The sequence below is a fragment of the Canis lupus genome, chromosome 9, assembly GCF_048164855.1.
Source record: "Canis lupus baileyi chromosome 9, mCanLup2.hap1, whole genome shotgun sequence".
Lineage (NCBI taxonomy): Eukaryota > Metazoa > Chordata > Mammalia > Carnivora > Canidae > Canis > Canis lupus.
The window spans coordinates 16,916,269-16,944,180 of record NC_132846.1 but is presented as its reverse complement, the minus strand read 5'-3'; the positions used below and the strand labels follow the sequence as shown (position 1 = coordinate 16,944,180).

At 35.8% G+C, this 27,912-nt stretch overlaps 1 protein-coding gene across 10 annotated transcripts in view; it reads left to right on the top strand.

The window, feature by feature from the left end:
* Positions 1-27,912, top strand: part of SLC25A21 (solute carrier family 25 member 21) — a 469,006-nt gene that overhangs the window by 249,784 nt on the left and 191,310 nt on the right. The window contains exon 2 of one of the 10 annotated variants that reach the window (XM_072838345.1): positions 25,609-25,732. The exons of the other annotated variants lie outside the window; for them this stretch is intronic. The gene's annotated coding sequence lies outside the window, so the exon portion shown is untranslated. The remainder of the gene's footprint in view (positions 1-25,608; positions 25,733-27,912) is intronic. 10 annotated transcript variants of the gene reach the window in all.

Sequence of the window (27,912 nt, the reverse complement as noted above, 5' to 3'; positions counted from 1 at the left end):
ATCTCCATGTATGTGATTTTTTTTTTTTTTTTTTTAGTTTTCATCTTGTAACTGATCATTAATTTCATACTATTGTGGTCAGAAAAGATTCTTTTTTTTTTTTTTTTTTTTTAGATTCTTGATATTATTTCAGTATTCTTAAATTTATTAAAACTTGTTTTGTAGGCTAATATATAATCTATCCTGGAGACTGTGCACTTAAGAATGTGTATCTGCTACTTTTGTTTGGAATGCTCTGTACATATCTATTAAATCCAGCTGGTCTAATAGTTGTTAAGGCCAATATTTCCTTATTGGTTTTCTGTCTAGATGATTTATCTATTGATAGAAGTGAAATATTAAAGTTCCTATTATTGTATTGCTACCAATTTCTCCCCTTAGGTCTGCTAATATTTGCCATATATATTTAGGTGTTTGTATGTTGGGTTCATAAATATATACAAATATTATATTCTCTTGTTGGATTGACCCCTTTATCATATAATGGACTTCTTTGTCTTTTATTTACAGTCTTTGTTTTACAGTCTATTTTGTCTGATATAAATATAGATAACCAAGCTCTGTTTTGGTTTCTGTTTACATGTAATATCTTTTTCAGTCTCTATAATTTGAGCCTTTGTGCATATTTACATCTAAAGTAAGTCTCTTATAAGCAGTATATAGATGGGTCTTGATTTTTTTTAATCCATTCAGCCACTCTGTCTTTTGATTAGAGAGTTTAGTTCATTTATACTTAAAGTAATTATTGATAGATACATATTTATTGCCATTTTATTAATTGTTTTCTGGTTGTTTTATAGTTCCTCTCTATTGCTTTCTTGTTCTTTTGCTCTTTTTCCTTGTGTTATGCATAGATTTCTTTCTTGTCTTTTGTACACCTACTAGAGGTTTTAGTTTTGTGGTTACTATGAAGATCACATATAATAGCTTATGTAAGTTAACAGTCTATTTTAAGTGGATAGAAACTTAAGTTGAACACATTCTAAAACTCTACATTTTAACCACCCACACACTATGGTTTTTGTTTTTGTTTTTGTTTTTTGATGTTACATATTACACCCTTTTATTTTGTGTATCTTCTGCTGGCTTTCATGGGCCATGGGAGAGTGCCAGGCCAGGGCACACCTGCCCACTGTCACACAATGGCAGGAAAGCACAGGGCTAGAGCATGCCCACTTGTGCTATCAAGGTAGAAGGAGAGGACAAAAATGGCATCTTCCAGATCTTCCAGTACCTCTGTTCCCTAGAGAGAGTCCCACCAGGCCCCTACCTCTCCAGCAGACCCTGTAATATTAGCAAATGAATATTTTCCAAATATAATATAGGCACTTTTCAAATTGCTGCTTTTGTGCTGGTCGTTTGGGTGAGTGAGTCTTCATGTAAGCCCTTGAAGAGAGTCCCCCAAAGTCCTTTGAGTCTCCTGTACATGAGCCCCATTGGTTTTTAAAGTCAGGTGTTTTGGAGCTACTCTTTCTGTTGCCGGTCCCAAGTGTTGGAGTACCTAATGTGGGACATGAACCCCTCATTCCTCAGGGAGAAGCTCTGGATATGTGACATCTCTTCCAATTTTGGGTTGCTGTATGACGGTATGAGGGGTGAAATTTTGTCAAGACTACATTTCTGCCTCTCCTACCCATCTCAATGTGGCCCTTTTACAATTTGCTGTGAAAGAATTGTTCACCTAGTTTTCAAGTCATCTTTAGTGGAAATTGTTTCATTTAGTGTGTCCATGGGAGGAGGTGAGTTCAGGATCTAATGAGCCACCATCCTGTATCATCCCCCTCCCATGTTTTAAAAAGTTAAATCACATTCCTGCCACCTATTTGTGAACATGAATTTTCTTTCTTTTTTTTAAAGATTTTATTTTTTATTTATTCATGAGAGACACAGAGCGAGAGAGAGAGGCAGAGACACAGGCAGAGGAAGAAGCAGGCTCCACCCAGGGAGCCCGATGTGGGACTCGATACCGAGTCTCCAGGATCACGCCCCGGGCTGCAGGCGGCGCTAAACCGCTGCGCCACTGGGGCTGCCCAAACATGGATTTTCAAATGGAGCTTGCTTTATAATTCTCAATTTCCTATCTATATTAAACTTTAATGGATAAAAATAATTATTTTATCAGAATCAATCATTTTTTCATGGATGTCTGTCTATAGTAGTATATATTGTTTAAAGAACATTTTCCCTACCATAAATATAGAAATATAAATATAGAAATATAATGTTTTTAAAATATAATAGTCTCTGGATGAAATGTTTACTGGTTTACTTGTCCAATACAGCAAAACTAAACTTGCTTCTTCAGCCACATTTTGTGTATTTGTGTTTATTTGACTGATTTCCAGAGTTGAAATTAGCAATCAGAAAAGAAAAGTTTGAAGAACTGACAAAACAAAATATCTTCAGGACATCTGTACAGAATAACAACTTTAATGGTAGTACTAATTTTACTTACAGAGAATGAAATTCATTGGCAAGATCTTTACTTTCATTCATCACTATTATTTGTCTTTTTGTCTTTAATTATATGATATAATAATTTGGTCTGTGGGCTTTAGTAAGGAAACATTTTGATTGCAAATCGAGTGTATATCTCTGATTCAATTAAAATTCCTACTATCTGTTTTTTTGGCCTCCTGCATAATTACCAAAAATTCAGTCCTTACATATTTCAAGTCTTTAGGTATATATATTTATATATTTCCCCCATTCTATGCAAGGAATATCACAGTGGAATTTTAAAATTTCAGGAGATAGAGACAATACTTTGGATTTAGGAAATGACATTGTGAAATCCTACCCTGGAGGAATATATTATTTCGGTGTCAGTTTGATATACCTCTTAGCAAGTATTTATATGAAACTTAAAATGTACTTAGAATTATTCAGTGCTTCTAAAGATGGACTAAAGAGTTTTTACCCAAGAAAATGACTCCATAAATATATTATGCTTAAACATGGGTAAAGAAATCTAATGAAGATACAACCTATTAAGTAATTCACTAATTTTCAATATGGAAATACTATTTAATCTCACTCTGAAGCAGTTTATAAAATAAAGCATTATATCTAATGCCAAAGTGGATTTGCTAAAGGATTTTAGTTTAAGATTTAGGGAGGCGCTCAGCATCTGAGATTATAAGACAGATAAATTCATCTTCTTTTCTTTTTTGAGTGAGATAGATATTTCTAAGAATGATATGAAGAACATGAACATTGTTTTGATCTATATGGTTGAACTCTACCTAATTTTACTAACTTTTTTCCCTCTGTTTTAGTTACTATCTAGAAGTTGTGACTGATCACATAAACCCTTTTTTCACAGAGAAGGGTAGTTTAAAAAAGAGAAAGATAAAGAAAAATTTATGTGCCTTACACTTAAAAGGATCTTTTGGCTTTTCCCTTTACAGCTTCTTTTTCTTTCCCACCATTTGGTGGTTTCTTTTTCTTTCTTTTTTTTTTTTTTTTTTTTGTGAATGTTTTTCATTAGTTATTTTTAAAGGTAATAAAGATGTGTGACAAAGTTATAGCTTCTGCATTTTTTTTTTCTGCTTCTACACTTGTGTTGGTTTCTGATCATTTATGATGAGAAAATATGAAGTTTATTTATATTGAATCGAAGGTGATTTCTAAAAATGGCTCTAGATTTACACAATTATTGTGGACAGTATTTCCCTGCCCTTGGTGAAATCCCTTTAAAGTCCTCTGTGTTGGGCTTTCTCATCCTGCAATTCTGAAAACAGTTCTGATTCAAGTCCAGCCAATTCCCTAGGTCCAGATCAGGAGTCTGTAGTAAATTTTGTTTTTCAGGAAAGATTTAAATCAACTTGAGAATGATAGCTTTTCAGTAAGTTATTTAGGAAACTGGGGATGTTTGAGAAATAGTTGCTTATCATGCTGAGTTTGGCATTTTGGAGGAAAACCATGGCATCCCACAATCGTCCCTTGATCTCTGTAAAGACATGTGATTCTGGGGTGGGTGACCCATGGGTCTAAGTGTAGCAAGGCTGTTTGTGGACATCTGGTGCTTAAAGTATGTTTAACATCTGCTATACTGATGTTAAGATTTTTTGCAACTTTTTTAGTTCAATCTTTATAGTAAGTCTTATGCAATAAGAAAGCTGGCCTGAGCTAAGGAACTTAGGGGCCTTGCATTTTATATTTCTTTTTAGAGAGTGTACTTCTGCATCAATCACATAGGGAGTCTTTGTCCCTTCCCCAAAGTCTAGTGTCTTGAACGATGTAGATGTCCATACACACAAGTGATGCCAAACCGCATACCTCAGACCCTGAAAATGCTTATAATCATGAAATGGCAGAAAGTAATAGTATTATGATGCCAGTTTCAGTTTTTCAGAGGAGAACATTTAACTTGCTTTTAGTTACAGTGTTACTGAAAATGAAATCCACATTCCTGAAACTTCACCTTTATTTGTATTTTTAATTTTTTTCTACTAATGATACAATACAAAGTGCCTCCTGGCTTTTTATATAATTAGCATTATGTTTGCTAGAGACTTAGTTTCATTCTTTAAAAAAAACCAAAAGATTTATTTATTCATTTTAGAGAGAAAGAGAGCGGAAGTGGGGGGATAGAAAGAAAGGGAGATAGAATCTCCAGCAGACTCTGGAAGGAGAGATGAAGGGCTGAAGGATGAAGCCTGATGCAGGGGTCAATCTCACGACCCTAAAATCATGACCCGAGCTGAAATCAAAAGTTAGGCCCTTGGGACACCTGGGTGCCTCAGTGGTTAAGTGTCTACCTTCAGTTTAGGGCATGGTCCCAGAGTCTCGGGATCCAGTCCTGCATTGGTCTCCTCATTAGGAGCCTGCTTCTCCCTCTGCCTGTGTCTCTGTCTCTCTCTGTGTGTCTCTCATGAATAAATAAAATCTTAAACACACACACACACACACACACACACACACACACACACACTAAAAGAGTCAGATGCTTAACCAACTGAGCTACTCAGGTGCCCCAATTTTCTTCTTTATAAATAATATTTAACTAATGTTTGACTAGGAACTGTACACAATGTCATTAGTTTTCTCTGTATTTTCTGTCTTATTTATATAGCTTTGAATCCAAGAACTGAAGCGTCTTTCAGTGTTTTATTGCTTCATTTGTTTATTTACTATTAAACATTATTAAATTGCCTCTGATGCACCATACACTATGATAGATGCTAAGGAGAGAAATATGAACAGTGCATGGATTGTTTTTTGAGAAGCTTACATTGTGGTGGGAAAAGGAATATGTATGCACAAAATTATTGTAAGAAACAAGATATAAACAAGAAACTGTGGAAAGGAGGCTTCTCTCTGTTTAGATGTGCCCAGGTGGCATTCAGAAGGCAGATATTGAACCCAGGGCATCCCAACCCCTGGTGTCCAGAAGGCTAACGTCAAACAGGATATGCAGTTACTTTTCTAGGGTTGGAAAGCAGGAGGTACACAAAGGAAAGAGAATTGAAGAGTGGAGGTGAAGTCCTGAACAAAAAGGTAGGGTTTAGATGAATCTTTGTCTTATGGGTAGTAGGTAACCACTGAGCCAGTGGACCATCAATATCAGATATGCATGAAGAGTGAAGAGAAACTTGAAGCAGAAAGGGCCATAGTAGAAGATATTGTTAAAGTCTAGTCAGGAAAGAGGGACGAGGGCAGCCCTGCTGGCACAGCAGTTTAGCGCTGCCTACAGCCCAAGTTGTGGTCCTGGAGACCCAGGATCGAGTCCCACATCGGGCTCCCTGTGTGGAACCTGCTTCTCCCTCTGCCTGTGTTTCTGCCTGTCTCTCTGTGTCTCTCATGAATAAATAAATAAAATATTTTTTTAAAAAAAGGAAAGAAGGAAGGCCTGACATTTGATAAAGACAATAAAAATAGAGATGGAAAGAGATTTAAGAGAAGTCAAGGAGTGAGAACTCTCAAGATTTAGAGACTGCTTGGAAATGAGGACTTCTGAGCTGAAAGTGAGGCTTCTTTTTTATTTATTTATTTTTTTTATTTATTTATGATAGTCACAGAGAGAGAGAGAGAGAGAGAGAGAGAGAGAGGCAGAGACATAGGCAGAGGGAGAAGCAGGCTCCATGCACCGGGAGCCCGATGTGGGATTCGATCCCGGGTCTCCAGGATCGTGCCCTGGGCCAAAGGCAGGCGCCAAACCTCTGCACCACCCAGGAACTCCTGAAAGTGAGGCTTCTGATTTGCATTATTGCAAGTAGGATGTATGGTGGGAGCAAAAGGGGGAGCAGGTTGGTGGTAGGGCTGGGAAGAGAAATGAGAGATTCCGCTCTGGTCAAATTGAGATTTAGATGCCCAAGAGACATTTAGGGGGAACTGTCCAGGAGGTCAGTTAAAAGCTGGCTCTGAGCCATAGAGATCAAACCTAGATATAATAGATCTGGAAGTCAACAATTCACTAATAAGGTAATCACCTTAATTTGTCAGAGTCTGTACCTATACTTTCAAAATTAAGTGAACTTTAAATCTATGTCATTTAAACAAAATTCACAACCTATGCCATTATGACCTACAATTAGATAGCATCTCTTTACATGTTTTGTGGACCCCATCAACATATTTACATTATCTACAGTTGTTAAATAGTGAATTTAAATGAAACCTCAATCAAAACTATGTTGGAAACACATTGCATTTTGTTTGTTTTGTGCTAGAACAGTATGAGTAGCTTGGAACTATATACACACAAGAAAGAATGAAGAATACTTATATATATTCAACCTGATGGTGGGGTTTAAAATACATTAATTTATGAGAGGACAAAGGATAAACAGCTTGAATGAGAAGTGATCTCAGGAGACAATATCTGAGCTCTTTTTTATGTCATTTTATGATCTCCAGGATACCATTAGCATTATCAGAGGCCACTTGTATTAATAATAGTCCAGAGTTTTAAATCTCTGTTTTCTTGGTGAAATTTTCTCATATTGCTGAGAATACAGGAAATGCTTTAATCAATTGTTTTAAATCTGAAAACACTTTTTATTTCTTTGTTTTCTCAGATCTTACCAGAATTTTTACATTTCTTTTTTATTTTCGTAGTCTTTCCACAGATCTCGTTATGGATCCACTTCTTATCCGAGAAAGATTTTAGGTATGCAGGCAGTAATGTCTTTTGAGTGTGTTACTCTCAACTTGACTCTAACAAATTATTTAGAGATGCTGATTAGGTTACACAGGGGCCATGACCTTCAGGGGTTTTGCTGATTTGTCTGGTGGTTACCAGTCATTTTTCAAGGTCAACAGGCATGGGGCAGTGCTAAGAGTAGCCATCATATAGTGTGTAACTTGGTTTGAGATAGAATGTTGACCTCTTGTCATTAAAGGGGATAAGGGGCAGATCACAGCCAAGGCTGATGCCTAAAAGTGTGATGATACTTCTAGGATGTCACAGCAGGAATCTCAATAGCTGTTCAATTAAAGTCAGATGTTCCACAGAAGAAGGGACATGGCATGCATTACAATAAGCTGAAGGGCATGATCCTTTCACTTCGGAGGGATAGAGAGTCTTACTCAGATGGCCATGTGGTTCTTAATTAGAAGAGTTTGTTCTCTGACAAGATGAGCAGTATTATTTTCTAGTTCCATAGCAAAATGTTCATGGTGGATTTTGTGTGATTATCTTATCTTTTGGTTATAGAATTGTCTCTAGCATCTCATCATCCAACCATCTCCACCCCTTTTAGCTGCACTTCTGCTGTAATTAAGTTTTGAGAGAGAAGAGAGTGTGGGAGTTTGCCCTTGTTAAAGACAGGTTAATTCTAGACATGGCTTTACATGTTGACATTTCCCAGTTAGCTCACAGCTCATAGTAGAATTCTGTTGAAACTGTGCCATGATATACTGCCAGCAAGTGGGAGTGGTGAAAAATACTAGGAAGGCTAGTGACGGCTAAAATAACACAAAATAGTACTGCTGTCATCACCTGTTTCGGCAACACAGACCTTACCAACAGTGCAGCAAGGAGACCCTTACATATTTGATAGTATATAAAGGAGGAATAGTTACCTTGCATCATTCTGATCATTTTTAGAGTGAAAAAAATAGTAAGTTTTTTTTAAAGAAACTAAATCATCTTACATTAAACAAGTGGGCTATTGGATGGTTTACCTCCCTCCTTTATTTATTTTTATTTAAAATGTTTTGTCTCTATTATTCCTTTCAGTTTGAAATCAACTTTCAGTTTCTTTCCTTCAGGGAGAAGACAATCATTTAGTCTTTTAAAGTCCTTGCTTTGTGTAATAGCCAAATTTTAGGGAAATATAAATTAAAACCACTTGCTGTGATTAAATTTGAAACTAACAAATACTTCCATGCATGCAACATAACCATTTTTTTTCCTGACATGATTATTTGGTGCAAGATACCCTATTTGTAAAATGTTTGCATTTGGCTCATCATAAAAGGTGTTTTCTTTTTTTTTTCCTCCAAAAAATACCAATTAGCCCTGATTATGTGTTGTCACTCACTTTATGTTCTTTTTCCAATGCAAAGAAAAAATAAACAAAACACAGAAGTTGGTCTTAAATATCAAAGATCAAACAAGATGAAGAAAAAAATCCATTACCCTATGGACTCTTGGAAATTAAAATATAAAAGTCTCCTGAAATAGCACTGCTTTATGTAATGTTGCTGTGAAGCACAAGCAAAAGCCTGTTTATATTAATCATCCTTTTCTGTAGCTTCCATTGGCAATCAACTGCCGCATTTCAGCTGTAAGAGCTTACCTTACCAATGTTTTCTGTCACTGGGTAGTACTGGAAAATGTTTTCACAAGCCTCGAATATACCAGATGGAGACTAAACTGTCTTCTAAACACTGACAAATCATTTATTAATTTTCGTCATGGTGATTAAAACCAGTCAAGTATAAGGGAATCTGGAAGCAAATTAAACACGTATTTATTCTGAGCTGGAAGTTTTCCTTAAAGTCTTTCTGATTTTCAGAAACTGTACATTCATTTGTTCTTGTTCACCCTCTGCCAATGTCAATGTATTTAGCATTTAACTTTTAGGTAGAAGATCTGCTTTGGAAAAGTTGCTTGTTAAAGGAAATCCTTATAAAACTACAACTGTCCCATATTACTGTGGCTACTTGTTCCATGACTTAGCAATATTCTGACTGATCATAGATGGTAAAAGCCTGAATATTTATTGGGGTCTGTTGGCCCTTCTTAGAATACCCCTCAAACCTTACTATATTGTGATAATTCAGAATAACCTGACCTGTCTGATTCTGAATTTCCATGTCCATCAAAGACATACCCATGTGGTGTTTTCCATTCATGTTTCAATACTTAATATAGTATTTAAGATAATTAATACAACATTTGCCATTAAGCACTCTGATGTCTTAACCTCTATTTCTACCATTAAAGTGGAAAGGATTATGAACATCTCCAACAACTCATCCTTATCTTTCATCAGTTCAAACATCACTACTTCTACTTCTACCTTTAGGTGTTTCCTCTTCCTAAGATATGTTTTGAGTGTTAACTATCTAAGCAATACAGAGGCTTATATAGCAGCTTTTGTGTTAAGAATTTCTCTTTTTTTACATAATTTTCTGACCCTTAACCCCATATTGTATAAATCAAAATTTTTTTGAAATGTAAAGGAAAGTGACTTAAGATAACAAAAACTTAAAGTTTTATTATTACTTAAAGTTTCATTATTACTTTAAAGTTACATTATTACTATTATCTCTCAATAGAATGAACAGATTTTCTTAGCCAGTGGCTGGTGGAAGCAACCAGTGGGTGGCTGCTGGGGAGAGGGAGGAGAAATGTTGCAGGGAGGCCTCCTTTTACCCAGGAGTTTATTCTTTCACCAAAGATACTATATGTGACAATGCAGATTTTTTTTTTTTAAATAGTTCTTGTTCTGAAAGTCTGCACAGTCCAGTGTGAGTGGAAGAAAATTAGAAGGTAGGTTGGTGAATAGAACATTAGATTTCACTGTGATACATTACATGAGAACTAACATGTGAACCCAACTTGACTAGGATAGTCCAAGGGGGACTCTTGCCTGAAGAGAGAATTGAGCTAGTAATTTAAGCATTAACTTTAGCCAAGCAGGGCTTAAAATCTTTGCAACTTAACATGCAGGCAAACCTTTACCCACAAAAAATAATTTTATCCATTAAACATTAATCTGTGTTTGTATATTAATTTCAAAATTATCTATAGATTAATCTTAAATTATAAACTATTTTGAATCAAATTGAACCTAGAACCTAGAAATAGGTATTTTGAATGCCTTTTTAATGAGACAATATATACATTCAGTAATGTATTTTGGATTTAAGGTAGAAATTTATAATAATAAGTACTGAGCATACTACACAGATATAAAATTCTAAGTAGCTGTAATAAGCACACAGAAAAGAAATACTCAATATGATATATATAGATATAGACATATCTATCTATCTATCTATCTATCATCTATCATCTATCTATCATCTAATGATTGTTTAGGAAGGTAACTTTAGCTCAGGATAGCAAAGCGGTTAAGATTATAAACTGACTGGGTTTTGTCTTGTGTTTTCTCCACTGCTGTATAACAAATCACCTCAAAATTTAGTAGCTTAAAACAACAAACTTTTTTATCATCTCTCACAATTCTGTGGGTTGCTTGAACTCACATGGGCAGTTCTTCTGCTGGCCCTGATTGGAGTCTTTCATGCAGATACAGTCAGATGGTGACTGGTGCTGCAGTGGCAGAGATGACTCCCTTACATGGCTAACTGTTGGTGCAGGCTCTTGGCCAGGACTGGAGGGCCTCAGTTGTCCTTCAAGTGGCCTCTGCATGTGGCTTAGGCTTTTTAGCACATGGAAGCTGGATCCTAAAAATAAGCGGGCCAGCTGAGCAAATACCAGTGTGGAAGTGGCTTATGGAGCCTCTGCTTATATAACACATGCTAATGTCTCATTGTCCAAAATAAGTCATGTGGCCAAGCGTGGAATCAATGTGAAAGGACGTTCCACTAGGACAGGACTACTGGGAGGTATGGCTTATTGGTGACCACCAAAGTAACGGTCTGCAACAGGGTTGGATACCAGCTCTGCTGCTTAATAGTTGCAGGAGCTTGGACAAGTTATTTCTCCTCCCTGTGCCTCAGTCTTCTCATTAATAAAGCAGGGGAAATGTGGCTGTTGTAAATACTATTGTCAGCAAGGAGTCAATGAATTAATATACATGAAATGTGTACAACAGTTTCTGATACATAAAAGTACTTAATAAAATGAGGCAGTTTTAATAGTAGTGGTGATGATAGTAATAGTTATAGTAAGAGTAGTAGTGGAATTATTATTAGCAAAAGCATTAATAGCAGTAATAGAAGAAGTATCATCTTAGGAATAAAGTAGGGCTTCATGACGACTGCCAATTTAGTTTCACTAGAGTTTTTAAAATCTATAGTGTAGTACAGAATGTTGATTTTCAGAAAGCTAACAGGTTGAATTTGGTTTCCCTTTGATTATATTGAAAACTAATAAAATTTTCCTCACAGTTCAGGGACTAGAAAACATACACTGAAAGATAGGTAGAATTTGTTTAGAAAAGCAAATCAGAATTTACAAAATACAATAAAAGGATCTTTAATTTAAGGAATTAATTTAAAGAGCTCTTCCCAGTTCAGAGTTTTACAGATCATTAACTACTTGACAGGGCTGTTCAGTAAAGAAATGACTGTAATTCCAAAATAAGCCACTTAATGAGTTTTTAACACTTCCAAGATATTTCTAGGAGAGTACCACAAAGAGAGGCTAAGAAATAATAATATTTTTAGAGATACCTCCTGGGATCAAAAACATCTACTCAATCACCCTAGGTAATAATCTCTGATTGATTTCTCAATTCCCAATCAACTTTTAAATATCTTTAATCCCTTTCTCTCCATCCCTAGCGCCACTTCTGTTTCAGTTTCATTCACTAATCTGTTCTCCTCTGCATTACTGGAAAAGTCTTCTAACTGGGCTCATGAATTCGGTCTCTCTGCATTGTAATTCTGCTGCCAGTATTCTCTCTATTCTCTCTCTGAAAACATGTATGAGATCCTGTCACCACCCCACCATCTCATCTCCCAACACTTTGAGACCTTCTTTTTCATACCTGTAAGGTCCAAACTGCTCAGCAGGAAACTGAAAACTCTATTTTGATACTTGGTAAATGCTTAATAAGAGGCTGTTAAATGAAAGAATGACCCAATACAGGGTCTATTATAATCTATTTATGAGGAAGTATCTATTGGATTTGGAAATAAGAATGACCCTGTGGTCCCTACACTTACACTTGCATTGCCTGCTAGTTTTTATGATTATTTAAAGTGCAATAAGTAATTTCTCAGTTCATCTATTAGCTACACTTCTCAAATAAGAGCATTTGGACAGTCTGATACACCTAAATAATTCAGAGTAGTATCTATACCTTTACCATGGATGATTACAAGTTTCGTATAGGATCAATGGCACCCTCCAGTAAGGCTCTGATTTGCATAATAAAAACTGTTAAGAAAGCAAACTGCAGTTTCCTGGAATGGTATCATCATCGTTTGTATTCAACTAGAAGAGTTTGTATTATGCTTCCCTTTTAAAAATCAGTATATTCCCTCATTTTGTGATGTGATTGTTAGTAGTTTATTTGATAGCTTGCCAGATGTAGTAAGGACACTGGACATTTGTTTAATAATCATTTTATAGGAGAGAGAAACACTTGTGAGGGTTTTTTGATGACTTGGTTCTTATTAACTTCCTTTAAAACATGCTTATCTAATATAGTCTCTGTCACCAGTAATTTTTCTTTTTCACATTAGAGTTCACTCTGTTGTATCTGAAATTGTGTCCTCAATGAAAAAAATAGAAATATAAAATAATATTTTTCATATGTCACTGTGCCCTAAAAATGGGGGTGAGGTGGGGAGCGATTACTATGGGGTGCCTGGGGTGCTGAGACTGTGAGCTTGGGATTTTTATTTAAAAGACAAGTACACATTAATATGGCTTGCTACAATATGCAGGCATGAATATAAAACTGATCTACAAGCAGAAGAATCATGTCAGGATATCGGTATTTGGGGTTGTGTCCTAGTCCCTCTTCTCATTTTAAGATTCACCCTGGATGGTGTCATCCCAGCCCATGGCTTCAAGGGCCATCCACATGTGCATAGCTCGTAAATGTGTGTCATCTCATTTACCATGTCCCTCACATTCACCACGTCCCTAACTGGACTTGCTATCTCCTCTGACCTGTTCTTCAGTGCATAATACCACCATCCATCATCCTGAGGTCTTATATATCTCTCCCCCTCCCTTATTTCTAACATCCATTTAAATCTTTTCTTCACTTCCCAAATGTCCCTCAAGCCCTCTATTTCTATCCTTTTGGGTCATAGCATATGTTGCCTGCATTAGCCAAGAGCCTTTTTCCTGGCACCCCTGCCTCTATGCAAACCATCATCCTGATCCTAATCCTTTTCATTGAAGTCTAATGCCAAAAAGCAAATAAATTTATTACATTAGTCACTCTCCCTCTTAAATATTTTCATTGGCTTCTCATGTTCCGTGGGATAAATTTAATGCTCCTTAACACAGATGAAGATCCTCCAGTATCTAGCTATGTCCTATATAATTCTCCATCCCTGTCTCACAGTGTCCCTACTCCAAGCTCTATTCTGTACTATCCAGAATTGTCTCTGCTATCCACATATGGCTATTTAGATTTAATTTAATTAAAAGTAAATAAAAACAAAATAATCATTTATTTGGTCATAGTAGCCACATTTCATGTGCTCAGTAGCCACATGAGGCTAGTAGCTACCATATTGGATAGCACAGATTATAAAATATTTCCGTAATTGCAGAAAGTTTTATTGGATAGTACTGTGCTGAAATCCTTTCATTTCCTACAACTTTACCTTCTCTCATTCATACCCTTTTTTATTCTTTTTCTGGAATGCTTTCTAATCCTTCTTTCCTCCCATCAATGCATTGTGCTTCCCTATCATCATTTGATTGACTCTATTTTTTAGAGTATAAATGGGGAAAAGGTACAAAAAGTTCCCTTATACCTTCCACTCCTACACACACACACACACACACACACACACACACACAATACCTCCTATTATCAACATCACCTACCAGAGCAGTGCATTTATTCAACTGATGAACTAACATTGATGCATCATTATCACCCAAAGTCCATAGTGTATATTAGGGTTCACTCTCAGTGATGTACATTCTATGAGTTATAACAAATGTATAATGACATGTATCCATCATTATAGTATCACAAGGAATATTTTCACTGCCCCAGAAGTTTTCTATGCCTCATCATCACTTTTTATTTTTATTTATTTATTTATTTTAAAGATTTTATTTATTTATTCATGAGAGACACAGAGAGAAAGAGAGAGAGAGGCAGAGACACAGGCAGAGGGAGAAGCAGGCTCCATGCAGGGAGCCTGATGTGGGACTCAGTCCCAGCACTGCGGGATCTCACACCCTGGGCCAAAGGCAGGTGCTAAACTGCTGAGCCACCTGGGGATCCCCACTGTCATTTTTTACATATCATTCTGCTTCCCTGAAATTCACTCTCCCAGTCATATCTTGTCTATCCTTCAATAACAAATCAAATCCATATTAGACTGCAAAGTTTTCTTATATGTCTCTCCTCTGAAGTTGAATATAAAGTTACTAGTACTTTTTAAAATGAAGAATAAATCACAATTTATTCACTCAATTGAATATTGCCTTTTTAACTAGTAGCTTATTTCAGGGCACTGCCTTAATTGAAATATTTTTTGGATACCCATTCTTGGAATTCTCTTCAGAAATAATTTGTCTTATATAAAATAATTAATTTCATTCTATGTGGCAATATTTCTTTTGCTGTCAGCCTCTGTATTCACCATTCTTGGTTCCACTTGGTGCTCAGTTCTTTCCAGAAACTGAATCTGTCTTCAAAATTACAACTTTTGGTTTTTAAATATTATATACCACAGGTTCAAGGAAATCCCATACAGTTCAAAAATGTTTTAAACCATGGCAATACCTTTTTAATGTTTGTACACACTGAAATGTGTACTCAAATTTTTTTTCTTTTGATTTAAATATAAATCTTAACAGATTCTCTCAGAGGCTGGGTTTTGGGGGAGTTTTTTTTTTTCTCTTAGATGTCTCTAGGACTTTTCAAGTATTTAGAATGGACACATATTGCCTCCAAAATTAGAAAAACTTATTAACTGTTTTACTTGAATTATTTAGATTTTAATAACATTTTAAAAATAGAACAATTACAAATTTTAAAGAAGTCAAATAGAGGACATTACATGATCATTTTCTCTCAAATCATAGCATAGATATTGCATTTCACCTCTCAAATGCTACCTTTCATAATCTGATTATGATCTACCTCCACCTCTTTATAACAAACCACTTTATTTTCACTGTGGGAAAAGACTCCGTGCTTGATAGTGGAATTCCCAGGTGACTTCTACCTGTCCCAGGTATCTCCACTTTTGTGTCTTCTTCTTCTACCTCACTTACTCTTGCCTAAGTCACACCCTGAACCACCTCACTTACTCTTGCCTAAGTCACACTCTTCCTCCCATTTTTAAAAAATTCATATATAATTCAAGACATATCCATTTCTCAGGTTTAGCGACAGTTCAGGACCAAGGGACAAGGTCACAGAGATTATAGACTGTTGAATGTGTGACAAGGTGGCTCGTAAAGAATCTGGTCAGATGTCCTTCATTTGCCTTTAATTAACTACAGCTGCTTTTTATGTTGTGAGCTGATCTTTGATCTGCTTTCCCCTTCAGACCTCTGTGCACAAGGTAGTTAAAAACAAACTAGGAGGCCAATTTTAAAGACAAAAAAGAAAAAAAAGAAAAAGAAAGGAAAATCCCTTTGGGGTAATCAAGTGACAGTTGAAGCAGCCATAAGCTCTTAGCTTTATTCATTAGAGAACTTTAAATGTGTCAAGAAATAGAATAATGTCCCTGCTGTTAGATCAGCCTCGACAATGAAGATTACAACAGCTTTGGGACGCATGAGTGGGCAAACTTTTTGTGAAAACAAGTTTATTGAGGAGCATTTTACTATTGTGGCACAGAATCTAGCTTACACAGTTTCATAGCAAGATTATTGGTTCAATATGTATCGAGAAAGTTGGCCCTCTAAGAATGGCAGATTTACAGTGCAACCTTGCTCTAACCCAAATGGCCCCTGCAATTAGGTTTAGAAAAACTTCCTAGAGGCCATAGTACTCAAATGGATAGCCCCGTTACACCACATCACTTTTGCTGAAACATTTACGATAGTACATGATGCAGCATAGAGTTTAGTTTGGTAATGACTGTATAAATCTTGAAATCTTTCACAAGTCTATGTAATTGATATAGAGTTCTTTAAATCAAAATTCTACTGTCAGTATCAACATTGTTTTAAAAAAAAAATAGACCATTCCTTAGAGCAAATAATATTGGACCAGAGTTTAAGAACTGTTTTGAAAGGCAGTCTATTATAATTGTATCTAGCTGGGTTTCCTGGTAACATTTTTTTTTCTTTTTTATTGTAATCCATAGCAGCCTATTCATTATTTGGGGGCCCGTAATAACAAAAAAGAATATTTTATTCAAAAAGGAGAACATCAAGGATTTCGCAATCCTTCATTTTTCACCATGCATTTTTAAAATTTTTTTTATTTAAATTCTATTTAAGTAACATACTGCACTACTAATTTCAGGGGTAGAATTTAGTGATTCATCAACTGCATGTAACACCCATTGCTCATTACATCATGTGTCCTCCTTCACCCCCATCATCCAGTTACCCCATCCTCCCACCCACCTCCCCTCTAGCAACTCTCAGTTTGTTTCCTACAGTTAAGAGTTTCTTATGGTTTGCCTCCACCTCTGTTTTCATCTTATTTTATTTTTCCCTCCCTTCCTTTATGTTCACCTGTTTTGTCTTAAATTCCACATATGAGTAAAAGCATATGATACTTGTCTTTCTCAGACTGACTTATTTCACTTAGCATAATACCCTGTAGTTCTTTACATGTCATTGTAAATGGCAAGATTTTATTCCTTTTGATGGCTGAGTAATAGTCCATTGTGTATATATTCCACATCTTCTTTATCCATTTATCTGTCAAGTTACCATGCATTTTTAATTTTCATAATGGCTCTTCCTCCTTGTAAGTTCCAGAGAAAAGTCAGCCTTATGAAATATCTTGTAACCTATTAAATTTAAGGGAAACAAACATCTTCCTATATTTCACAATTTTCTTATCCTTAAAACTGACATTTTTGCTCAGGTCAAAATTAAGAGGCTCTTTGAGTTGCTGATTCATTTCAAGTTCTCCCAAATGATATGTTGGCAGTCCATTTATTTCTTCATTCTTTTTGATTTGTGCAAGCTCAAATTAGGGTCATGACTTTCTATTGGCTAAACTTATGGGTCTTCCCTAATCACATCACTTGCCTCTTTCTTGGATCTTGTTATCATCCCATGGGTCTTGTCCTTCAATATTCCTGTTGGAGGATGTTCTTTCAAAGGGCAAAAATTTGCTTAAATAGAAAGAGCAATGTCTGTGGAAAATATAGATACTTTCTCTTTCATTGCCTAAAAGTGTATTCTAAATATTCTATATTTGAAGTTTGAAAGAAGCGTCTAAGAAGAAAAAGAAGGGGAAGTGACACCTTAATTTGATATATCTTTAAAGCAGACTGATTATACTCAGTTAAGATTTAGAATTCACATCTACAGGTTAAGGATACTCATGTGACCAAAAGAGGGAAGCAGAAGGGCCAGATTCACTTATGGGGTGCAAGGGGCACATGCACCTGTGCTCAGCTGCAGCTTGCTGTTGTCTTCCAGAAAAGTGGTTTAGGGATGCCAGATATTTCAGGTTTTAAAGTAACCTAAAATCTATTTTTTTATGTGAAATCTCCTGATTTCTAAATGTTGACAACCAATTCATTTTTGAAAAAACACTATGTGAACTGAACAAAACACATCTGTAGACTATTTTCTGGAGATAGTGCCTCAAAATCTTCTTTTCAATGCTTACTGCTTGGGCAAGCTATGACATGGTTTTCTAAAAGTAGATACAAGATTTTGAGTTCCTTGTGGATGACACTGTGTAATCAGAACTGTTCACACAAACTGATAAAAAAAAATAATGGCAGCAAGGTTAGGAATAGCAAATGCTTCAACAGAGAGGACTTAACAATCTTTCACACTCTATTTAAATGGGTCCTCAGAACAATCCTTTAGGGCCAGTAGGACCATTATTTTGATTCTTGCTTTATAGGGAAAGAAATTGTATCTTGGAGAGTGTGGTTCCTGATGATTTTATGAACATGGAATCTTTGAAGAAATTGTTGAAAGTCATGTATTTCTCTTGCCATAAAAATGAACACTAAAAAAGAAAAAAATTTAGGTTATAATTTCTAGGAATTCGTAGACACCTTCCTCTTTCCAAAGTCCAACCACAAGTTAAGAACCCCTGGAATAAGTAAATCTGTGTAACTTGACACAGAACTCAAACTGAGATTTCCAGAGAAGTGTGAGTGCATGTGTGTGTGTGTGTGCGTGTGTGTGTGTGTGTTTCTACTACATGATGCTTCCCCTCCTTAGAGAAAGGAATGGTTGAGACAGCAGCCATCAGAGTATAGTCTTCTCAGGCTGAAGAGTCATCTGCTATCCCACCTGTACCACAACCACTAGGATGGCTGGCTGGACTCTGAGATGAGGCTGGAACTGGGGAGGATGATCTCAGGAGGGCAGCTGGAACCCTCATCCCAACAGCCTCTGGAAAACTTCTCAGGGTTATCTGAGAAACCTCTGTGTTACAAATAGTAATAGCAGCAAGAAGAGTAGCCACTGTTTATCCCAAGCTTATAATACGTCAGGCACCATGTTAAGTGCTGAAATCAGTACAGTTTTTACCTCCATCACACAGATAAGGAAATTGCTAAACACAGATTATCATTCTGACTTTGCATCCAACACTGTTAACCACTCTGTTATTCTGCTTTTGGTTCTGAGGTGAGCATATGGGAGAGATGGACATCCAGAGGAGGATCCTTTAGTCTATCATTGTTCTTAAGATATTTTTTAAAAAAGATCTATAATAGTACAAAAATTCCCAAAAATTCAATTGATTTTCCTTCTAAGACACAATGTTTTTTTTTTACCAGGTAGCATGGCTTAAAAAAAAATACCATGTATCTAAGAAGGTAAAGGAAAACCTAATCATACCCAGTTTAATGGAAATCTTTATATGTATCAGCCATTACCAAACTTATTACCCTGCCAAAATCAGTGATAATCTGTGTAATCTTCCATGTCCTTTACAGGCCAGACATGCCAGATTTATCTACAACCCAACTGAGTATACAATATTTCCAGATATTTTGGGAAATAATACATTACGGATTTGATTTCTTCACTTTTCATGCATAGTGTTATATGCGTCACGTAAAATGTATTACCTGACAAATTAAAATGAGCAGATGCCAAACATGAGCAGGTTCCACAAGATACAGAGTTAATCATACTTTTATGTGGAAAACTCCAGTACTCAAGAATATATCCCCTTAACAGAAGTGTATAACTTGTAATGAGTTATGTAAACCTGTTGTTAAATGGATAATCATGGAGTTCATGGAATGAGAATAATGTTATTTATACACACAGTGTATGGAAGGCTAATTAGTTATTTGGATGATACTTGAAACTTCAGCTTCAAGTGAGCATCCAAAATGGAGATTTTGAATTTTAAAAAATATTTCAATGTTATTTGAATGATAGTAAATATAAATAGAAAAAAAACTCTTTAGAGTCATTTCTACATAAAATCTTTTTTTAGTTTAGAAACGGAATTTTACTTAGGAATCCAGTTTAAGTACAGAAAACTCTCTATCATCACTTGTTAAATACAACTCCCTACTAGCAGCTACTTCTAGGACTCAAAAATAAAATAAAAATTGACATTTTATGGTTTCTTAAAGCCAGATAAGATTCTGAAAGACTGTAGTCTAATTGGTTTGTCTCAGTATTAAGTATATTTTATAAAATTCTATTTGCTTTAAAATGCACAATTCATGTATAGTGTTTATGTTTATGAAATTAGCTGTCATCTAACATTATCAGGTAATAGTTTACCATAATTCAAGTAACCTCAAAATATATAATTATATTGCCTTTATCCCATATTAGTTGAAATTACTGATCCTATGTAATTATACCACTACTGTGAAAGTTTTGTCAGCTTTCACTTCATAATTTTTTTTAACTTCTGCTCTTACTCCTTTGGATCATGTAAAAGATTGTCTTACTCTCTTTTTTTTCCTGGGAAAAAGTGTGTGATGTGTCTTAGGCTTATCACAGATTCATTTCTAAATCTTGCAAATTAACATGTTTCCTTTCCTCTCATTGTTTCCTCTTCTCCCTCCTTTCTGCCCTACTGGTCCATGCCTCCTAAGTCCTTTGGATTTTTATCTCATGACCTAATGCCTTGAGCCTTTTTTCCCCCCATGAGGCAATGTTTGCACACAGCTGTTCTGTAATATATAGCATATATTGGCTTGAGAATGGAAATTTCACTTCTGTAAAGTGGTTTGGGATACACTTTTGTGCAAGATGCTATGCCAAACTGAACTGTGGATTGTAACATGCAGCCAGTTACCTCTGTTTGCCCCTCCAGGAAACAGTTTACAGGTTTAATAATCATGATGCCCTATTGCAATGGCTTCCAGAGTTATTATGTAAATCTTTCAAGCAGGGATTATGTCTTCCCTATTTCTGCACACCTTTCCTGATACAATAAATATTTTATAAATGACAAGTTTAGGTGAGCCAGGGCCTTATCCACAAGTTAACATAACATCTCATGCAGTATATGTATATTTAAAACTTGAGCCATTTCATTTCCTTTCCAAGTTTGCTAATCTCACAGGAATATAGAATAACCAAACTATAAACTAGAGCTCCTAGTAGGAAAGTATTTTTTGAGATGAAGTGCAATTAATTAGTCCCAGTACCATTGTCATTGGATGGTTAGCAGTATAGAAAAGGAGCCAGTTAATTAGGATTAAAACTTAGTTATTAAGAGAAGGAAGCAGCAAGAGTATTGTTTAATTATTTCAAACCCAGTCTTATTTTTCAAATTACAAAGAAAAATGTGTTACAGAAATATTTAAAACTCTAAAATTCTCTTTTCTATAGCCCTTCATCCAAGGGTACACATGTGACTAAAGCCCGATCAGTCAAATGTCTATGACCTCCTGCCCACAGTGATGGGCCCAGGGATTCACAAGTGATCAAAATGAGGCCAATCAAAGCCCTACCAGGGATTTTTCTGTTGTTGCCAGCAGAGAAGAGTTCTGCTTGCCTCTTGCATCTTAAATATTACTGGTTAGGAAAGGGGGGGCTCTCTCAGGTAGTACACCTCTCTGTGTTAGGAAATCTCTGTAACAAGAGTGAATCAAGACAAGCAGAGACAAGCAGATGAGAGAAAGGGAGATAAAGTCTTGAAGCCAAGCATCCCTGCCATTTCCATCTTTTCAATTATGAGCCAAAAAATGCCCCTTTTGTGTTTAAACTGATTTGTATTGAATTTTGTCTCAAACAACCAAAGGAGCCCTGACAAATTATTTTTGTTGGAATTGACTTCCTACACGAATAAGAAAGCATTGTTTCTCTTCCACAAATTCCTCTAGCTTTTCAGTGGTAAGGTAAAATAGAAAACATGGAATATGTGTTCATTCTGGGAAACACCATCTTAAAACACCAACAGCTCCTTTTAGGAGTGTCTTTCAAGGTTTGTGAAACAAAAAATGAATAAATTAAACTCTGCAATGAAAGAAACAATATTGTTTCACTTTCTAGACAGTGGCATTTTAGACTTTTTGCTCATTTTAATGATTGTGTTATGGTCCAACTTGAACCATACCTTCCACATCAAGTTTTAACATTCTTTTCTTAAATTCAGTTTTCAGCTACTGGTGCTTCAAAATCCATTCTAAAGCAAGAAAAGCCTTAGGGATAGCTTAGTGAACCCAGTGAAACTTCATAGCCCCAGTCTCAGCACACTTCCTGATGTCATTCTTCTTCTTTTTGAGAGAGAGGGGAATTCTCTTTCCTCCTTGGTGATAGGTGGAATTTAATTCAGAAAAGTTACCATTGGAATGCCTGGATGGCTTAGTGGTTAAGAGTCTGTCTTCGTCCCAGGGCGTGATCCTGGAGTTTTGGGATCGAGCCCCACATTGGGCTCCCTACATGGATCCTGCTTCTTCTCTCTATGCCTATGTCTCTACCTCTCTCTCTCTGTGTCTCTCATGAATAAATAAATAAAATCTCTTTAAAAAAAGAAAGAAAAGTTAACATTTGTGAATTCATAATATAGTTAACAACTGTGTGATGGCACTACTTGATTTGGGATTTGGATGAGTCAGACCTATAAAATCAGAACAAACTGATACTGTTAGAGGGGAAGAGGGTGGGCACTGGACAAAATAGGTGAAAGGGAGTGGGAGATACAGGTTTCCAGTTATGGAATGAATAAATCAGAGATATAAAAGGCACAACATAAAGAATATATCCAATGATATTGTAAGAGTGATGTACTGAGACGGATGGTAGCTACACTTGTGATGAAGGTAACATAATGTATAAACTTGTTGAATCACATGTTGTACACCCGAAACTAATGTAACATTTTGTGTCAACTATACTTAAAAAAACTATCCATTAGTTAAGTCTAGTCCTTGAGTGAATATAGAAATCACACTTCTCCTATGAAGTCATCAACAGAGTATAAAGTCTGAAAAATAGGTAATATTAATTTACCTTTTTATGGATTGACAATGCCATTGGCAACATCATGCGTATTCATCTATGTTTTCAGACTTTGTAGACACCCGTAGAATTCCAGGGTAAATTTTCATGGCTATAATATCCATCTACCAAGGGATCCTTCTAATGAGGACAAATCTTAGGTATGAGTGCTTTCGCTAGAAAAGATGACAAAGTCTTTTAAAATATGTGATCCGTTAATTACTGTCTAAGCTTTCCTCAGAATACTAATATGAATGTGTCTGTGTTTGAGAGCTTAATATTATAGATTCAAAATCTTCCAAAGTAGTTGTGTTTTTATTCTTAAATAATTCATCTTTGGAAGAGTGTATTTTTTTTTAAAGATTTTATTTATTCATGAGAGACACAGAGAGAGAGGCAGAGACATAGGCAGAGGGAAAAGCAGACTCCATGCAGTGAACCCGATGCAGGACTCTATCCTGGGACTCTGGGATCACGCCCTGAGGCATGACACTCAACACTGAGCCACCCAAGCATCCCGGAAGAGTGTATTTTTTGGATAATTATTTTATTTAGTGTTTCGATTTTTTTTTTTTTTTGCATTTTTATGTGTTGTACATTGGCCATTAAATGTATTAGCTTTCTAAGATGCACATGTTCTGGTGATTGTCAGATCTTCATTTAATATTTGTCAAATCATAATCTCAAAGGAACCTTGAATATCAAATCAAAACAAAGAGAATATCTACTGAATATAGTTGAAGGAATGGAGAATGTGCTATCCATGTGTAGCTGTTCTTCACATACTTGATATTACTCAATTATGGGATCAAAGTTTTGTTCATTCACCATTTTTATTCAATATATAGATGATGTATCATATTTTATGCTAGACACTGGGAATACAAGGAAAAAAACAAACTTTAGTTGGGCTTAAGAATGGGATTTAGTAGATATCTTAATATTAACTCTATTGTTTATCTTTCCAACTTTCTCTTCTAGTATCCTGATTCCAACAAGACCAACAGGGCACTGCTCTTACTACCATATCCTCATCCCCATGATGTTGTCACTTCCCTCCTTCCTAGCTTAAATCCCATGGCTAACCATTACAATCACTTCTTGGCACACATTCTTTCCCTTGCCCTTTCTCACTTCATATTCATTTGGCAAAACTTCATCTTGGTTAAATCTTTCTCTTCCTGCACCCACACAGCTGAATGTGGCTACAAAAAAGACACTTTATATTCACAACTGTTGGCCTCAAGTGGACCTCAATGCTACCCAGTAATGATAATACGTTTGCTTGGTCCATCCTTTCCTTCATTCCCCTAGATGACTACTAAACATCTTTTATCTAGTCTTTCAATGTCCCTTCCTTATTCTCACTCTCAGTTGACGACCTTGCTTTTTATTCTGAAAAAATGGAAGCAAGCAGAAGAGAACTAGCAACTAGAACTATGCTGGAAAAACTATGTATAATAGGAACTCAAAAAAATATTTTGTGAATAAAAACCCTCCTAGATGTGTACCTGTTCCATATATTTAATGTACAGTAGCAAAGAGATATCTCATAGTGCTCATTGGGATGGATGCCAAGTAGGTAAATATTATTTCTAGTGAGTTAGTGGTTTAAGAATGGTAACCAAAATCAAACATTAATTATTATTTAGATAATGTTTCTATGACTAGTAATATATCCAGTGCTGTTACAACTATATATTTGTTATATGAAATCTATTTGCCTTTGTGTTTATGTAATGTCTTACACATTAGTATCCAAATATTGTTTTTTATTGGTACTTAATTTTATATGAAGTATAATCAGTTTAACTTTTTGCAAGTTTTTCATGTGGAAACAAAGATTAGTTGAATTTGTATTTAGTAGAAATTCTGTGTGATAAAACTGTATAAATGCCACATAGCTGAAAGAGGAGGTATTTTCTTAAAGATTTTATTTATTTTATTTGAGAGAGAGTGTGTGTGTGCAAAAGCAAGGGGTAGGGGCAAAGGGAGAGGGAAAAGCAGACTCCCAGCTGAGCAGGGAGACTGATGCAAGGCTCAATCCCAGGACCCCAAGATCATGACCTGAGCCAAAGACAGACACAAGTGACTGAGCCACCCAGGCGTCCCAAGGAATTCTGAAACTGAGTCAACTTTCTTCTTCTTCTTTTTTTTTTTCTCACAAGCCAAACCTTGATAAAGAATGTGGTATATGGAATTCACCTAAAATGTAAATTCAGGAAGCTGACTCAGTAATCTGGAGTTCATGGGAGCATGGCACAGAGGCTGGTATGAAGTAAGAGTTTAAAAATAAGAATTTGTGTAGCTATGGTACTACTAGATCATTCAGCAAATATACAGTTAAGAACTAACACCTAAAGGCAAGTTTTTAAGGCAGTGTGAGTTATTAAATGCAGGAAACTTGGCTGTATGTTAATTAAACCAATGGTAGCAAATATTTTAAGTCATAAGTCTTTTACTCTGTCAAGATGAATAATATGATTGCAAGAACTAACACTAATTAGAACAAGGAGAAAAACATTGTAACTTCATCCTGCTCTTTCTTTGATGGTAATTGGTGTTTGTGACTTATAGATAAGAAAGAACTAGCTACTTGTGAACTAAAAATCCGAATTCCTCTCTTAGCAAGATGCTGTGTATTTGTCTGAGCTTTTCTTCCTATTTCTAGACTTGTATCCAATGACCAAGGGTGAAACTGGCTTTGTAGCCACATTTCCTCTTCTCTTTTTAAGGTGCTCATACTCTTGGAAGAGGGCAGAGGAAGGAAGCTGTTTTCTTGAGAAATGGAAGACTTGCTCTCATTACTACATCTCTGTGTGAAGCATGAGACATCTGCATGAAAGCATAAAATCATAGGTGTGGTTGGTAGTTTGGTGGGTTGGTTGATTTTTCTTGGATAGCAATACTTAAGAATTTCTTTAAAATTCAAATGCAGGAACATAATTATTCTTATTAAATTGTGGTGAACAGAGAATATAAGCCAAAGATTACATTTATGTCACCTTTGGAAATCTGTGACAAACAGAACTACTGGGAATTAAAGCCTTTCCATATATGGTACATCAAAAACTATTTGAACCTAATAGTTTAGATATCAGAATCTGTGGTTCAAAACAAACAAACAAACAAACAAACAAACAAAAAAGAATATGTGGTTCAATTTGGGCAGTGTTGTTATGGCAAATGTTTAATAATGACTCTCTGGAAAACAAAAAATGAAAACTAATTTGTAGGCTTTGCCATTTCTCTTAGTGTAAATACTCCCAGCATGGCCAATTTTAAACTACTGATATGATGCCACTGAATGTAAAGTTGGGAAGGGAAGCATGCTCTCTGGCCTGTAAGAGCCAGCTTCAGTATGTGACTGGAGTGGGAGTGGGGGTGGGGGTAAACAGGGAAGGATTGAATTCTGTTCCTGACACTGGTGACAAGTAGAGAGCTCCTTTCCAGGTAATTCAATGAAAGAAGAAGGAAAACCAATACTGTAGAGGTTGGGTAAGAAAGAAGAAATCCTGAGGCAGAGCAGAATATTTTTGTCCTTCTAGTTGATTGAGAAGCAGGAAGAAAACAGAATCACCAGAATTGGGCAGGTGTTCTGTGGAGTGTAACTAGGCAGGCTGTCCTTCCCCCATGCCACAGAGTCCTAACCTCTCTTTCAACAGCCCTTCTACATTTTCATACATTTCTAATGCTGAAATGCTAGTCAGCTTGAATTTTTTTTAACTTTAGATAAACAAAATGCAATGCAACGCAAACTTCCTCTGAAAATAAATATATGTATATACATACACATATATATATTCACTCACGTATAATCTGTAAAACAAGCGAGAACTCTATTTATCCTCTTTTATTCACATTTCCTTCTCCTTAAAGGCATTTAATACACTTCTGAAAGTATCTTCCCCTTTGCCAACTTAATCCACAGCTTATTTTTCCCTGGTGTTTCTCTTTGCATTACCAATTGTGTTAAGGACCATATATAATACTTAGCTTTCCATAAAAGACCAAAATATCTGAAAACTGGTCCACTTACCCGAGTGCACTTGGAGCTTGCTTGGAGTCTAATATAGATTTCAATATAACAAAAAGGGAAAAGAAAAGAATAATTTCCTTTAAGTTAAAACACCAATTTATAAAGATGTTACATTGAACTGAAATTGAGTTTATTTTTTTTTTAAGATTTATTTATTCATGAGAGACACAGGGAGAGAGAGAGTGGCAGAGACACAGGTAGAGGGAGAAACAGGCTCCATGCAGGGAGCCTGATGTGGGACTCAATCCCAGGTCTCCAGGATCACACCCTGGGCTGAAGGTGGCGCTAAACCGCTGAGCCACCCGGGCTGCCCTGAAATTGAGTTTAAAAAGTTAATATAAAAACTTTTTTACAAGTGAAATTCTCACTAGTTTCATAATTTTGAGTCTTTCTCTGCATGTGTGTATGATAAAAACTCAGTTATTCTTCAGCTCTGCCTCAACTTTTTTTCCTCCTTTGTACATGCTGTATCTACTATGATTTCTAGACTGTAATGTATGCATATGTTATGCCTCTAAAATATATTTTTCTAAGTTCTTAGGTCAATTAGATAATAAGCTCTATACGAACAAGGGATATGCACCAAAGAAATTATTGTACTTCCTTTCGATACATGCTAACAGCCACTGCTTAATGTTAGCTTCTTTAGAGAAATACATGCTAACAGTAAACTTCTATGAAAATATTCACTTCACATTTTTCAAGGAGGGCTGTGGCTTGCCCAAAAGCATAACTTTTAACAACATCTTTCAAACTTGCCAAATCACATTGCCTATTTGGCCAATTCAGTGTGCAGAATATTAATTTACTGTGCCACAAAGGTAGTACGCCTTAACTGTTATTAGGGAAAGTATAATATATTTGATTTCCCTTTATGAGTCTCACATTGCTTATAATTCAGTAGGGCTACCACATTTTCTGGGCAGGCTATCAAATAGGATGTTGTAATGATTTGCTTGACTAGTAGAGTAGATGAAAAAATATCAGTTCTGTCTGTAGC